Consider the following 13200-nt stretch of genomic DNA (forward strand, 5'->3'; position numbering starts at 1 on the left):
AGGGTTGGCAAGGTGGGGTGGGGGAGCTGTGTCTTGAATGACTGGATTCGTTATTATTATTTTTCTTTTATATTTTTATTTATCTTTTAAGTTTTAATTCAGTTATTTATTTATTTATCTATTTTTTATATAAATAGGTTATAGTTTATTTATTTTTGATTTATCTATAATAGTTCTAATTTAATTGTTGAGGTTCAAGTAAATAGTAGGGTTGATAGGTAAATAGTTTTGTGGACAATCGCGCAACCGCAGATCCTCATCGGTTTTCTCCAGTGCGAAATTGTTGCTTAGTTTATTTAGTTGTTTGTAAATACGGATTAATAAACTTATGAACTTATAGATTACAGATAAAAAAAAAAACTGTAAATGCGAAAACAAAAATTTGACCTGAGCAAATGTTGTGAAATATAGAACATTTTTACAATTTTCCGATTATCTAGCTTCGTCTGTTATCTTGATGATAACGCTCTGGGGTATAGATCTGATATCGACTTGTGGTGATAAATCGAAAGTTTTAAAGGTGGTATATTTGCATAAATGCTAATCAGAAAATATTATGTACAGTAGTTAATCACTATTTTGCTTTTTTTTAATAATTAGCTTCCTGTATGATTTATTGGAGTGAAAAATGAATCTAAAGGATACATCGTGAAAAATCACTAGATTTAGGAAGAATCACTAGTTTTGGAACAAAAGTTGATATAAATTACCAGCTAGAAACAAATTACTAGGCGACGAAAAAATCAATAGAAATAGTGATAAATCACTAGGGGTGGCAACCCTGATTGTAAAAAACATAAAATCTTACAAGAAATGGTTTATTTCATCTTATGCTATTTAATTAATTCCTGGTTTAAGTTCATGCCCTCTTGCCAAAGGAATATTCCTTAATTTGGAGGAATCTTGTTGTCTCTCTCTATGCTATTGAATAAAAAAAACATTTTTTTTTAACTGAAAGTAAGGAGCAATATTAAAACTTAAAACGAACATAAATTACTCCGTATATGAAAGGGACTGTTCCCTACTCAACGCCCCGCTCTTTGCGCTAAAGTTTGACTATTTCTCTCAAATTTACTTTTTAAAACAGTGAAAAACTTTAGCGCACAGAGCTGGGCGCTGTGGAGGGAACAGCCCCTTTCATATACGGAGTCATTTCTGTTCGTTTTAAGTTTTAATGTCGCTCCTTACTTTCAATTTAAAAAAACTTGTTTTTTTATTTAATTTCTGAACGTTTTTGAATTAATGCATATTTTGATTTCGGCTCTTCGCACATGAATACTTATGATAAAATTTGCATTTTTTTTTTTTTAGCTAAATGGCTTTTTCTTAGGTTTGATCGTACGATTTTGAGAAAAAAGGTATGGGGAAGGAGGCTTTGTTGCCCTTCAATCTTTTGGTTACTGTAAAAGGCAACTAGAAATTTTAATTTCTTATGAACGTTTTTATTAATAAAAAATATACGTAACTTCCAAATTAACTTTCGTAACGAACTTCTATAATCCTATATTTTTGTTACGTATATGAGGGGGTTTGCACCCTCTTTAATACCTTGCTCTTTACATTAAAGCTTAAATTATGTCCCAATTCAGAATGACCCCTGAATCACAAAGGCCGTAGAAGAAATAGTTGCAATTACTAAAAATACTTAAGCGTAAAGAGCAGGTATTGAACTTTTTTCATATTTATCTTTTCATTGTTTTATGTTTTAAATAATATTAGAAAACCCTGTGCCCCCTTCATGGAAATTATCTCCTCCCATGGCAAATTCCTCCATGTGAAGATCCTCCCATTTAACCCACTCCCCTCAACACCCTCCCTTCCAAGAGAAAAATTCCCCTGAAAACGTCTGTACACTTCCCAATAACCATTACTGTATGTAAACACTGGTCAAAGTTTGTAACTTGTATCCCCTCCCCCGGGGACTGTGAGCGAGTAAGTCGTCCCCAAAGACATAGTTATTAGGTTTTTCGACTATGTTGAACAAAATGACTATCTCACAATTTTGACCCGTTGACTTTTCTACATTCTAGGACCACTGGGTCGATACGATCACCTCTGGGGAAAAGAAAAAAAAACAAAAAAAAAAGATAGACTATAAAAAAGTTTTTATAGATAGGAGCTTGAAAATTCTACAGCAGCGTTTTCTAATATGGTGAATGCGATGGTGGGATTTTCGTTAAGATTCTATGACTTTTAGGAGTTGTTACCCCTATTTTCCAAAATAAGGCAAATTTTCTCAGGCTCGTAACTTTTGATAAGTAACACTAAATTTGATGAAACTTATATATTTTAAATCAGCTTAAAAATCCAATTCTTTTGATGTATCTGTTAGTATAAATTTCTCATTTTTTAAAGTTTCATTTACTATTGAGCCGGATTACTCCTTACTACAGTTCATTACCACGAGCTGTTTGGTTAAATAAAAAAAAGTTTTTCAACTGAAAATAAAGAGCAACATTGAAAATTAACACAAATATAATGTTTTACGTATACAAGAGGGTTCTCCCCCTCGCCAATGCCTCATATTTTATGCTAAAGTTCAAACTTTGTTCAATTCTTTAAGAATGACCCCTGAATGACAAAGGCCTTTCAATTAGAATAAATAGCTCCTTTGAAAGTACTAAAAAAAAACTTTAGCGAAAATAGCTAGGTATTGACGAAGGGGAGAACCCCCTAAAATACGTAATAGTTTTTGTTCGTTTTAAGGTTTAATGTTGCTCCTTACTTTCAGTTGAAAAACTTGTTTTTTATTCAAATTTTAATCGGATTTTTAAATAATCCTGGGAAGCCCGGCACCCCCTTCTTGGAACATTCTCTTTTACCATAAAAAATTCCACCATGGAAAGGTGCTCCCTCCTAACTCTCTTCCCCGATCCCCCCCCACCAGAAAAAATCCCACATGAAAATGTCTGTATACTTCCCAATAACCAATACTAAATATAAATAATAGGTAAATTTCATAACTTGGGGCCCTTCCCCCGGGGACTTCCACCCACAAAGACATACTTAATAGATTTTACGACTATGTTGAACAAAATGGATATCTCAAAATTTTCATCGGGTGACTTGGGAAAAAAATGAGCGAGGGAAGGGCCCTAGTTGTCCTCCAAAATTTTTGATCACTTAAAAAGGACACTAGGTCACTTAAAAACAACCCCCGGGGAAATAAATTTAATACTACTATATTTGAACATTTTTAGACTGATAATTTAGGCTAGCCTATTAGTTTATCAAGAATCAGGACCATATTTTTTACTTGAATAATTTCCAGTTCTGAAATTCTAAATTTTTTATTCTATCTCTTTTTTGTTGCTGATAGGCAATATGCCACCTGGATACAGAAGGCCAAAGAAAGTGATTCTTAATACCATGATTAGAAATAAATTAACACTTAAAACAGTTTATAAAACAAGGAATACTATCAAAACCCTAAACCCTGATCCTGAATCAGTCTCTCAAATGTATAAAATAAATTTAAACATTTATCACTCTGAACTGTGGGGAGCGAAGTCAACATCCTGAAAACAAGTTTCTTCGTATCCCAATTGCTATGTTATCTTCCTATGAGTAGGGCGTACAACCCCTATGCCAGTTTTTTGTCAGTCCAATATACAAATGCTGATTTTTATTCCTTAAAATTTTAATAATGTTTAACCATTAAAGTTATAAAAGTGAAAATATTGAATTTTTTTTGTAAAATGCAACTTATGTTCGAGCCTTGACAAGGCAAAGGGGTGGTGAGCCTTATTAACATCAATTTCTGCTAGTTTTAAGTTTGACCTGGTTATTTGTTGCGATTTCTGTTAATTTTGGGTTTCATTTATTTATTCATGCTCATCTGAGGTATTTTTATGCTTGGTAGATTATTCGGTTAGTTTAATAGAGTTCTTTACTTTTTTTGAAAAACTTATTTTGCGGAATAAGTTTTTTTAAATTAGATTTCAAAAAACATATGTTTACAACATCTCGAGAATGGATAAGTGTATTAAGTTGAAACTAATGGTCTGTTAAAGAGGACGTTGAAAAGTCATTATTTTTATTATGAATTTCCATACAGGTATTTCATATGGAAAGTGGGGTCTAGGGAAATTCGGAGAGGAGTAGTTCAATCAAAAATCAGAAATACTAGTCCTTCCAGGCTGAGGCAAAACTAATCAGAGGGTAACTAACCTCCCTTCAACTCCCCTATTCCAAACATGCATTCTATATAGATTTTGAGAGTCGTTTTGTTCGATCAGGTAATAGTAACTGCAGGGTAACACAACCCACTAGACACCGGAATAAGTTTGTAAATTGTGCCAGGACATTTAAGGTTTCTATTGAGGAGGTGGTTTTATATGCTTTAAAAGAAGTTCATTTGATTGCAAAGTGAAAGTTAAGGTTCAATTTTTAAGAGTATAAACTGATCGGGGGTAACTAGTAACGCTAAGAACTGGCACGTACGCAAAGGGGCCTTTGGGCCCGGGCCCTCCCCGAAATTTTGTGAAATGTTTAGTTTCCCCATGGTTTCTTGGGATTTCTGGCAAAAATAGGACATTTATTAAGAATCTAGATACATGTGTGAAGCCTTTTTTGGGGGATTTTACAGCATGTAATTATCCCGTCAAGTCACTGACCAATTATTAATCCATTTTCTGTCTAACTTTTTACCCTCTTCGAAGTAATTAGCAATTTTACTGTTATTTTTTTTTTTTTTTTGTAAAGAGAGTTAGCTTTCCACAGCAAATAGAATTATCCTTGATATTAGAGTGCTTGTCCCCCCTTTTCAGGATAAAGTACAGCTTTCAATGGATCAATTTTGGAAACTATCATTTTTCATTAAAATCTACGTTTTTGCAATAAAAGAACCACCCCTCACAGCACCCATATTGCACTGTTAACCCTAAAATTTCCCTTTCAGTGTGATATAATAGATTAATCACTGGTTCTAAATCGCTATGAGCATAACCTGAGCCTAAAACGTACTTTTGAGGCTTCGGTCTTCTTCCCCCCATCCGCTACAATACTACAAATTAAAGTTAATCTGCATTGTCCGACATACGTGCTTTTTGCATTACTAAATTAAAAAACTGCTACTTTATATCTGCTGTCTCGAAGGTTTTGGGCCGTCCCCGAAAAAATTCCTGCGTACGTGCCTGGCTAAGAACAAATATTCATTATGAGGCCTAGTTCCCTCCAGTTTTTAGTTACTTAAAAAGGCAACTAGAACTTTAATTCTTTAACGAACGTTTTTATCACTAATATATATAACTTACGAATGAATTTACGTATAGAACTTATATATTTGTATTTTTATTACGTATATGAGGGTATTTGCCCCCTCGTCAATGCCTCGCTCTTTGCACTAAAGCTTGAATTTTGTCCCAATTCTTTAAGAATGACCCCTGGATCACAAAGGCCGTTGAATAAATGGTTGAAATTACTAAAAATACTTTAGCATGAAGGGCGAGGTATTGTGGAAGAGACGAACCCCCTTATATACGTAATAATTTCTACTCGTTTTAGGTTTTAATGCTGCTCCTTACTTCCAGCTGAAACACTCTTTTTTTTATTTATTTTCTCATTGTTTTTTTTTAAATAATGCTAGAAAATCCTGCGGCCCCTTCATGGAAATTATCTTCCCTCATGAGAAGTTCTTCCATGGAAAGATCTTCACACGTAAACCCCTCCCCACGACCCACCCAAACCCCTCCTCAACGCTCAACCTGAAAACATATGTACACTTCCCAATAATCATTACTATATGTAAACAATGGTCAAAGTTTATAACATGCAGCCCCTCCCACGGGGACTATGGGAGATTAAGTCATCCCGAGAGTCATAATTATTAGGTTTTCCGACTATGCTGAATAAAATGGCTATCTCATAATTTTAATCCGTCGACTTTGGGAAAAAATTAGCGTGGGAGGGGGCCTAGGTGCCCTCCAGTTTTTTGGTCCCTTAAAAAGAGCACTAGAAATTTTTATTTTCGTTATTATGAGCTCTCTCACGACATTCTATGACCACTGGGTTGGTACGATCACCCCTGAGGAAAAAACACCAAAAAACGAAAAAAACAAAACAAATACGCACCTGTGATCTATCTTCTGGGAAAAAATACAAAATTATGTTTTTTTTGTAGATAGGAGCTTGGAACTTTTACAGTAGGGTTCTCTGTTACGCTGAATCTGATTGAGTGATTTTTGTTAAGATTATTTGACTTTTAGGGGGTGTTTTCCCCTATTTTCTAACATAAGACAAATTTTCCCAGGCTCGTACCTTTTGATGGGTAAATCTAAACTTGATGAAACTTATGTATTTAGAATCAACGAAAAAATGCAATTCTTTTGAAGTAGCTATTGAAATCGAAATCCTATTTTTTAGAGTTTCGGTTACTATTGAGCCAGGTCGCTCCTTACTACAGTAGTTCGTTACCACGAACTGTTTAATAAGAAACTTTAGCGTTAAGAGCGGGGCGTTGAGAAGGGAACGGTCCCTTTCATACACGGAGTAATTTCTGTTCGTTTTAAGTTTTAATGTTGCTCCTTACTTTCAGTTAAAAAAAAACTAGTTCTTTTTATTTAATTTCTGAACGTTTTTGAATTAATGCATGTTTGATTTGGGCTTTCCGCACATAAATTATTAAAATGAAATTTGCATTTTTTTTTTTTTTTTGGCTAAATGGCTTTCTCTTAGTTTTGATCAGACGATTTTGAGAAATAAGGGGTGGGGAAGGAAGCCTAGTTGCCCTCCAATTTTTCGGCTACTTAAAAAGGCAACTAGAACTTTTAATTTTTAACCAACGTTTTCATTAGTAAAAAATATAGGTAACTTAAGAATTAACTTACGTGACAAACTTCTATGTTCTTATATTTTTATTATGTATATGTGGGGGTTTGTCCCCTCGTTAATATCTCGCTCTTTACACTAAATCTTAAGTTTTGTCCGGTTCTCCCCCTTGTCAATACCTCGCTCTTTGCGCTAAAGTTAGAATTTTGTTCAAATTCCTTAAGAATGACCCCTGAGTAGCAAAGGCCGTTTAATTAGAATGAATAGCTCTTTTGGGAGTACTACCTTCGAAAGTACTGGCTTTTGAAAGTACTAAACCCCTCCATATACGTAATAATTTCTGTTTGTTTTAAGATTAGCTGCAGAGAAGGCAAATATCGCAATAAGAAATTATTCAAATTTTTAATAAATACAGTTAGTTCAATGAATGAACCTTTTTAGCTTGTAAAATGTTAGCTTTTATCACACAGTCTTAACTGAACTTTTCGTTAAGAAGTAATAATGCCAAGGCTATCTTAAAAAAAAAAATGGATTTTTAACCGAAAACTTTTATTGTAAGTGTTTTATTGTTTATTATTTTCTTTTCTGAAGACGGCCCTTAGATATAGGGCCGAAATATTCAAATAGGATTTGTTGGTTCACTGTCTTGGGGAAAAAGTCCTCATTATTCTCTCTTCTGTGGTTGTATTATGGAAAGGCAGTGTGGTCTTCGTCATTGTTTATTTATTCTAATTAAACGACCTTTGTGAGTCAGGGGTCATTCTTAAAGAATTGAAACAAAATTCGAACTTTAGCGTAATGAGCGAGGTTTTGACGAGGAGGCGAACCCCCTAATGTACTTAATAATTTCTGTTTGTTTGAAGTTTTAATGTTGCTCCTTACTTTCAGGTGAAAAAACTTGTTTTTTTTTTATTTATTACCACAGGACTCAGGATAATTAAATAGCATAGGGTGAACTAAACCATTTCTGGTAAAATTTTAAGTTCTTTACGATCAGGATTGCCACCCCCCAGCGATTTATCACTATTTCTAATGATGTTTTTTGTCTTCTAATGATTTTCTTCAAGCTTGTAATTTATAGCAACTTTTGTTCCAAAACCAGTAATTTTTCCAAAAGCTAGGGATTTTTTACGATATTGCGTTTAGATTCATTATTCAATTGAATAAATCCTACAAAAATCTAATTAGTGATTCACTAATTAGCAATATAGTGATTCACTACTGCTCCTAATATTTTCAGATTAGCATTTATGCAAAAATACCACCTTTGAAACTTTCGATTTATCACATAATTCGATTTCAGATATAGACGCCAGAGCGTTATCATCAAACAGTTCGTGGTAACAAACTGTAGTAAAGAGTGACCCGGTTCAATAGTAACCGAAACTCTAAAAACCGAAATTTTGATATCAATAGTTACATCAAAAGAATTGAATTTTAATGCTGATTTTAAGTATATACAGTTTCATCAAGTTTATTCTTACCCATCAAAAGTTACGAGCCTGAGAAAATTTGCCCTATTTTAGAAAATAGGGGGAAACACCCCTAAAAGCCATAGAAACATAACGAAAATCACACCATCAGATTCAGCACATACTAGAACCCTGTTGTAGAAGTTTCAAGGTCCTATCTACAAAAATATAGAATTTTGTATTTTTTTCCCAGAAGACAGATCACGGATGCGTGTTTATTTATTTGTTTTTTTTTGTGTGTGTTATTTTTTCCAGGGGTGATAGTATTGACCCAGTGGTCTGGGAATTTTGGAAGAGGGCTCATTCTAACGCAAATTAAAAGTTCTAGTGCCCTTTTTAAGTGACCAAAAAACTGGAGGACACGTAGGCCCCCTCCCACGCAAATTTCACTGGTCACTGCATCAAAATTTAGAGATAGCCATTATGTTTAGCTTATTCAAAAACCTAATAACTATGTCATTGGGGAGGAATTAATACCCCAGAGTCTCAGGGGGAGGGGCTGCAAATTACAAACTTTGACCATTGTTTACATATAGTAATGGTTATTATGAAGTATACAGACGTTTTCAGGGGGACCTTTTCACGTTGGGATGGGATTGTGTCGGGAGGAGGGGGCTACGTGGGAGGATCTATCCATGAAGGAATTTTTTCATGAGGGAAGAGAATATCCATAAAGTGGGCGCGGGATTTTCTAGAATTATTTAAAAATAAAATGAGAAAATTAATAAAAGAATAATTTTCAACAGGAAGTAATCGGCAGCATTAAAACTTAAAATGAACATAAAGTATTAAGTATATAAGGGAGTTCATCTCCTCCACATTACCTTGCTCTTTACGCGAAAGTATTTTTAGTAATATCAACTATTCATTCTAAGGCCTTTGTGATTCAGGGGTTATTCTTAAAGGTTTGGGATAAAATTCAAGCTTTAGTGTAAAGAGCGAGTTATTGACGAGGGATAACACCCCATATACGTAATGAAAGAAATATAGAAGCTCGTTACGTAAGTTAATTCGTAAGGTACATATACTTATTACTAACAAAAGCGTTCATAAGAAAATTAAAAAATCTAGTTGCATTTTTAAGTAACCCAAAAATCGTAGGGCAACTAGGCCTCCTCCCCCACCCCTTTTTCTTGTCAAAATCGTCCAATAAAAACTATGAGAAAGCCATTTAGCAAAAAAAATAATATGCAAATTTTGTTTTATTTCAGCATGTGCGGTGAGCCAAAATCAAAACATGCATTAATTCAAAAACATTTAGAAATTAAAGAAAGAACCAAGTTTTCTATGCCAATTAAAGATAGCCAACCTCCAGGGTGGGAGTGGGTCGGGGAAAGGGGGTTACGTGGGAGGAATTTTTCATGAGGGAAGAGAATATCCATGAAGTGGGTGCAGGATTTTCTCGCGTTATTTAAAAATAAAATGAGAAAATAAATAAAAAATTTCAACTGGAATTAATGAGCGGCATTGAAACTTAAAATGAACATAAAGTATTAAGTATATATGGGGGTTTGTCTCCTCAGCAATACCTTGCTCTTTACGCTATGGTATTTTTTGTAATTTCAGCTGTTTATTCAACGGTCTTTGTGATTCAGGGGGTCATTCTTAAAGATTTGGGATAAATTTCAAACTTTAGTGTAAAGTGCGGTATTGACGAAGGGGCAAACCCCCTCATATACGTACATACATAAGTAGTGTAAAAACGCCTGTTATATTGATTAAATAAAAGACAACTTTTTTTAACTTCAAGTAAGGAGCGACATTAAAACTTAAACGAACAGAAATTATTTCGTATATGAAAGGGACTGTCCCCTCTCCAGCCCCACTCTTTACGCTAAAGTTTGACTCTGTCACAACTCTACTTTTGAAAACAATAAAAAAACTTTAACGTAAGGAGCGAGACGTTGAGGAGGGGACAACACCTTTCGTATACGGAGTAATTTCTATTCGTGTTAAGGCTTAATGTCACTCCTTACTTGCAGTTACAAAAACTTGGTCTTTATTTAATTTCTGAACGTTTTTGAATTAATGCAGGTTTTGATTTTGGCTCACCACACATGGATAAATAAAACGAATATTGCATATTATTTTTTTTGCTAAATGGCTCTCTCATTGTTTTGATTGGACGATTTTGATAAGAAAAAGGGGTTGGGGAGGAGGCCTAGTTGCCCTTCAATTTTTGCTACTTAAAAATGCAACTAGATTTTTAATTTTTTTTTATAAATGTTTTTGCTAGTAATAAACATACGTACCTTAGGAATTAACTTACGTAACGAACTTCTATATTTGTTTATTTTTATTACGTATATGAGGGGGTATATGAGGGGGTTTGCCCCTTCGTCAATACCGCACTTTACACTAAAGTTAGAATTTTAGCCCAAATCTTTAAGAATGACCCCTGAATCACAAAGGCCGTTGAATAAACAGCTGAAATTACAAAAAATACCATAGCGTAAAGAGCAAGGTATTGCTGAGGAGACAAACCCCCATATATACTTAATACTTTATGTTCATTTTAAGTTTCAATGCCGCTCATTAATTCCAGTTGAAATTTTTTATTTATTTTCTCATTTTATTTTTAAAAAACGCGAGAAAATCCTGCAAACACTTCATGGATATTCACTTCCATCACGAAAAACTCCTCCCACGTAACCCCCTTTCCTGAACCACTCCCACCCTGGAGGTTGGCTATCTTTAATTGGCGTAGAAAACTTGGTTCTTTGTTTAATTTCTAAACGTGTTTGAATTAATGCATGTTTTGATTTTGGCTCACCGCACATGCATAAATAAAACGAAATTTGCATATTATTTTTTTGCTAAATGGCTTTCTCATAGTTTTTATTGGTCGAATTTGACAAGAAAAAGGGATGGGGGAGGAGGCCTAGTTGCCCTTCAATTTTCGCTACTTAAAAATGCAACTAGATTTTTTATTTTTTTTTATAAATGTTTTTGCTAGTAATAAACATACGTACCTTAGGAATTAACTAACGTAACGAACTTCTATATTTGTTTATTTTTATTACGTATATGAGGGGGATATGAGGGGGTTTGCCCCTTCGTCAATACCGCACTTTACACTAAAGTTTGAAATTTATCCCAAATCTTTAAGAATGACCCCTGAATCACAAAGACCGTTGAATAAACAGCTGAAATTACAAAAAATACCATAGCGTAAAGAGCAAGGTATTGCTGAGGAGACAAACCCCCATATATACTTAATACTTTATGTTCATTTTAAGTTTCAATGCCGCTCATTAATTCCAGTTGAAATTTTTTATTTATTTTCTCATTTTATTTTTAAATAACGCGAGAAAATCCTGCACCCACTTCATGGATATTCACTTCCCTCACGAAAAACTCCTCCCACGTAACCCCCTTTTCCCGAACCACTCCCACCCCGGAGGTTGGCTATCTTTACTTGGTGTAGAAAACTTGGTTCTTTGTTTAATTTCTAAACGTTTTTGAATTAATGCATGTTTTGATTTTGGCTCACCGCACATGCATAAATAAAACGAAATTTGCATATTATTTTTTTTTGCTAAATGGCTTTCTCATAGTTTTTATTGGACGATTTTGATAAGAAAAAGGAGTGGGGGAGGAGGCCTAGTTGCCCTACGATTTTTGGTTACTTAAAAATGCAACTAGATTTTTTAATTTTTTTATGAACACTTATGTTAGTAATAAGTATAGGTACCTTACGAATTAACTTACGTAACGAGCTTCTATATTTCTTTCATTATGTATATGGGGTGTTTTTCCCCTCGTCAATACCTCGCTCTTTACACTAAAGCTTGAATTTTATCCCAAACCTTTAAGAATGACCCCTGAATCACAAAGGCCGTAGAATGAATAGTTGAGATTACTAAAAATACTTTAGCGTAAAGAGCAAGGTAATGTGGAGGAGATGAACTCCCTTATATACTTAATACTTTATGTTCATTTTAAGTTTTAATGCTGCCGATTACTTCCTGTTGAAAATTATTCTTTTAATAATTTTCTCATTTTATTTTTAAATAATTCTAGAAAATCCCGCGCCCACTTTATGGACATTCTCTTCCCTCATGAAAAATTCCTTCATGGATAGATCCTCCCACGTAGCCCCCTCCTCCCGACACAATCCCATCCCAACGTGAAAAGGTCCCCCTGAAAACGTCTGTATACTTCATAATAACCATTACTATATGTAAACAATGGTCAAAGTTTGTAATTTGCAGCCCCTCCCCCTGAGACTCTGGGGTATTAATTCCTCCCCAATGACATAGTTATTAGGTTTTTGAATAAGCTAAACATAATGGCTATCTCTAAATTTTGATGCAGTGACCAGTGAAATTTGCGTGGGAGGGGGCCTACGTGTCCTCCAGTTTTTGGTCACTTAAAAAGGGCACTAGAACTTTTAATTTGCGTTAGAATGAGCCCTCTTCCAAAATTCCCAGACCACTGGGTCAATACGATCACCCCTGGAAAAAAATACACACAAAAACAAAACAAATAAATAAACACGCATCCGTGATCTGTCTTCTGGGAAAAAAATACAAAATTCTATATTTTTGTAGATAGGAGCTTGAAACTTCTACAACAAGGCTCTAGTATGTGCTGAATCTGATGGTGTGATTTTCGTTTTGTTTCTATGGCTTTTAGGGGTGTTTCCCCCTATTTTCTAAAATAGGGCAAATTGTCTCAGGCTCGTAACTTTTGATGGGTAAGAATAAACTTGATGAAACTGTATATACTTAAAATCAGCATTAAAATTCAATTCTTTTGATGTAACTATTGATATCAAAATTTCGGTTTTTAGAGTTTCGGTTACTATTGAACCGGGTCACTCTTTACTACAGTTTGTTACCACGAACTGTTTGATGATAACGCTCTGGCGTCTATATCTGAAATCGAATTATGTGATAAATCGAAAGTTTCAAAGGTGGTATTTTTGCATAAATGCTAATCTGAAAATATTAGGAGC

Source organism: Artemia franciscana, chromosome 6 (assembly GCF_032884065.1).
Source record: "Artemia franciscana chromosome 6, ASM3288406v1, whole genome shotgun sequence".
Lineage (NCBI taxonomy): Eukaryota > Metazoa > Arthropoda > Branchiopoda > Anostraca > Artemiidae > Artemia > Artemia franciscana.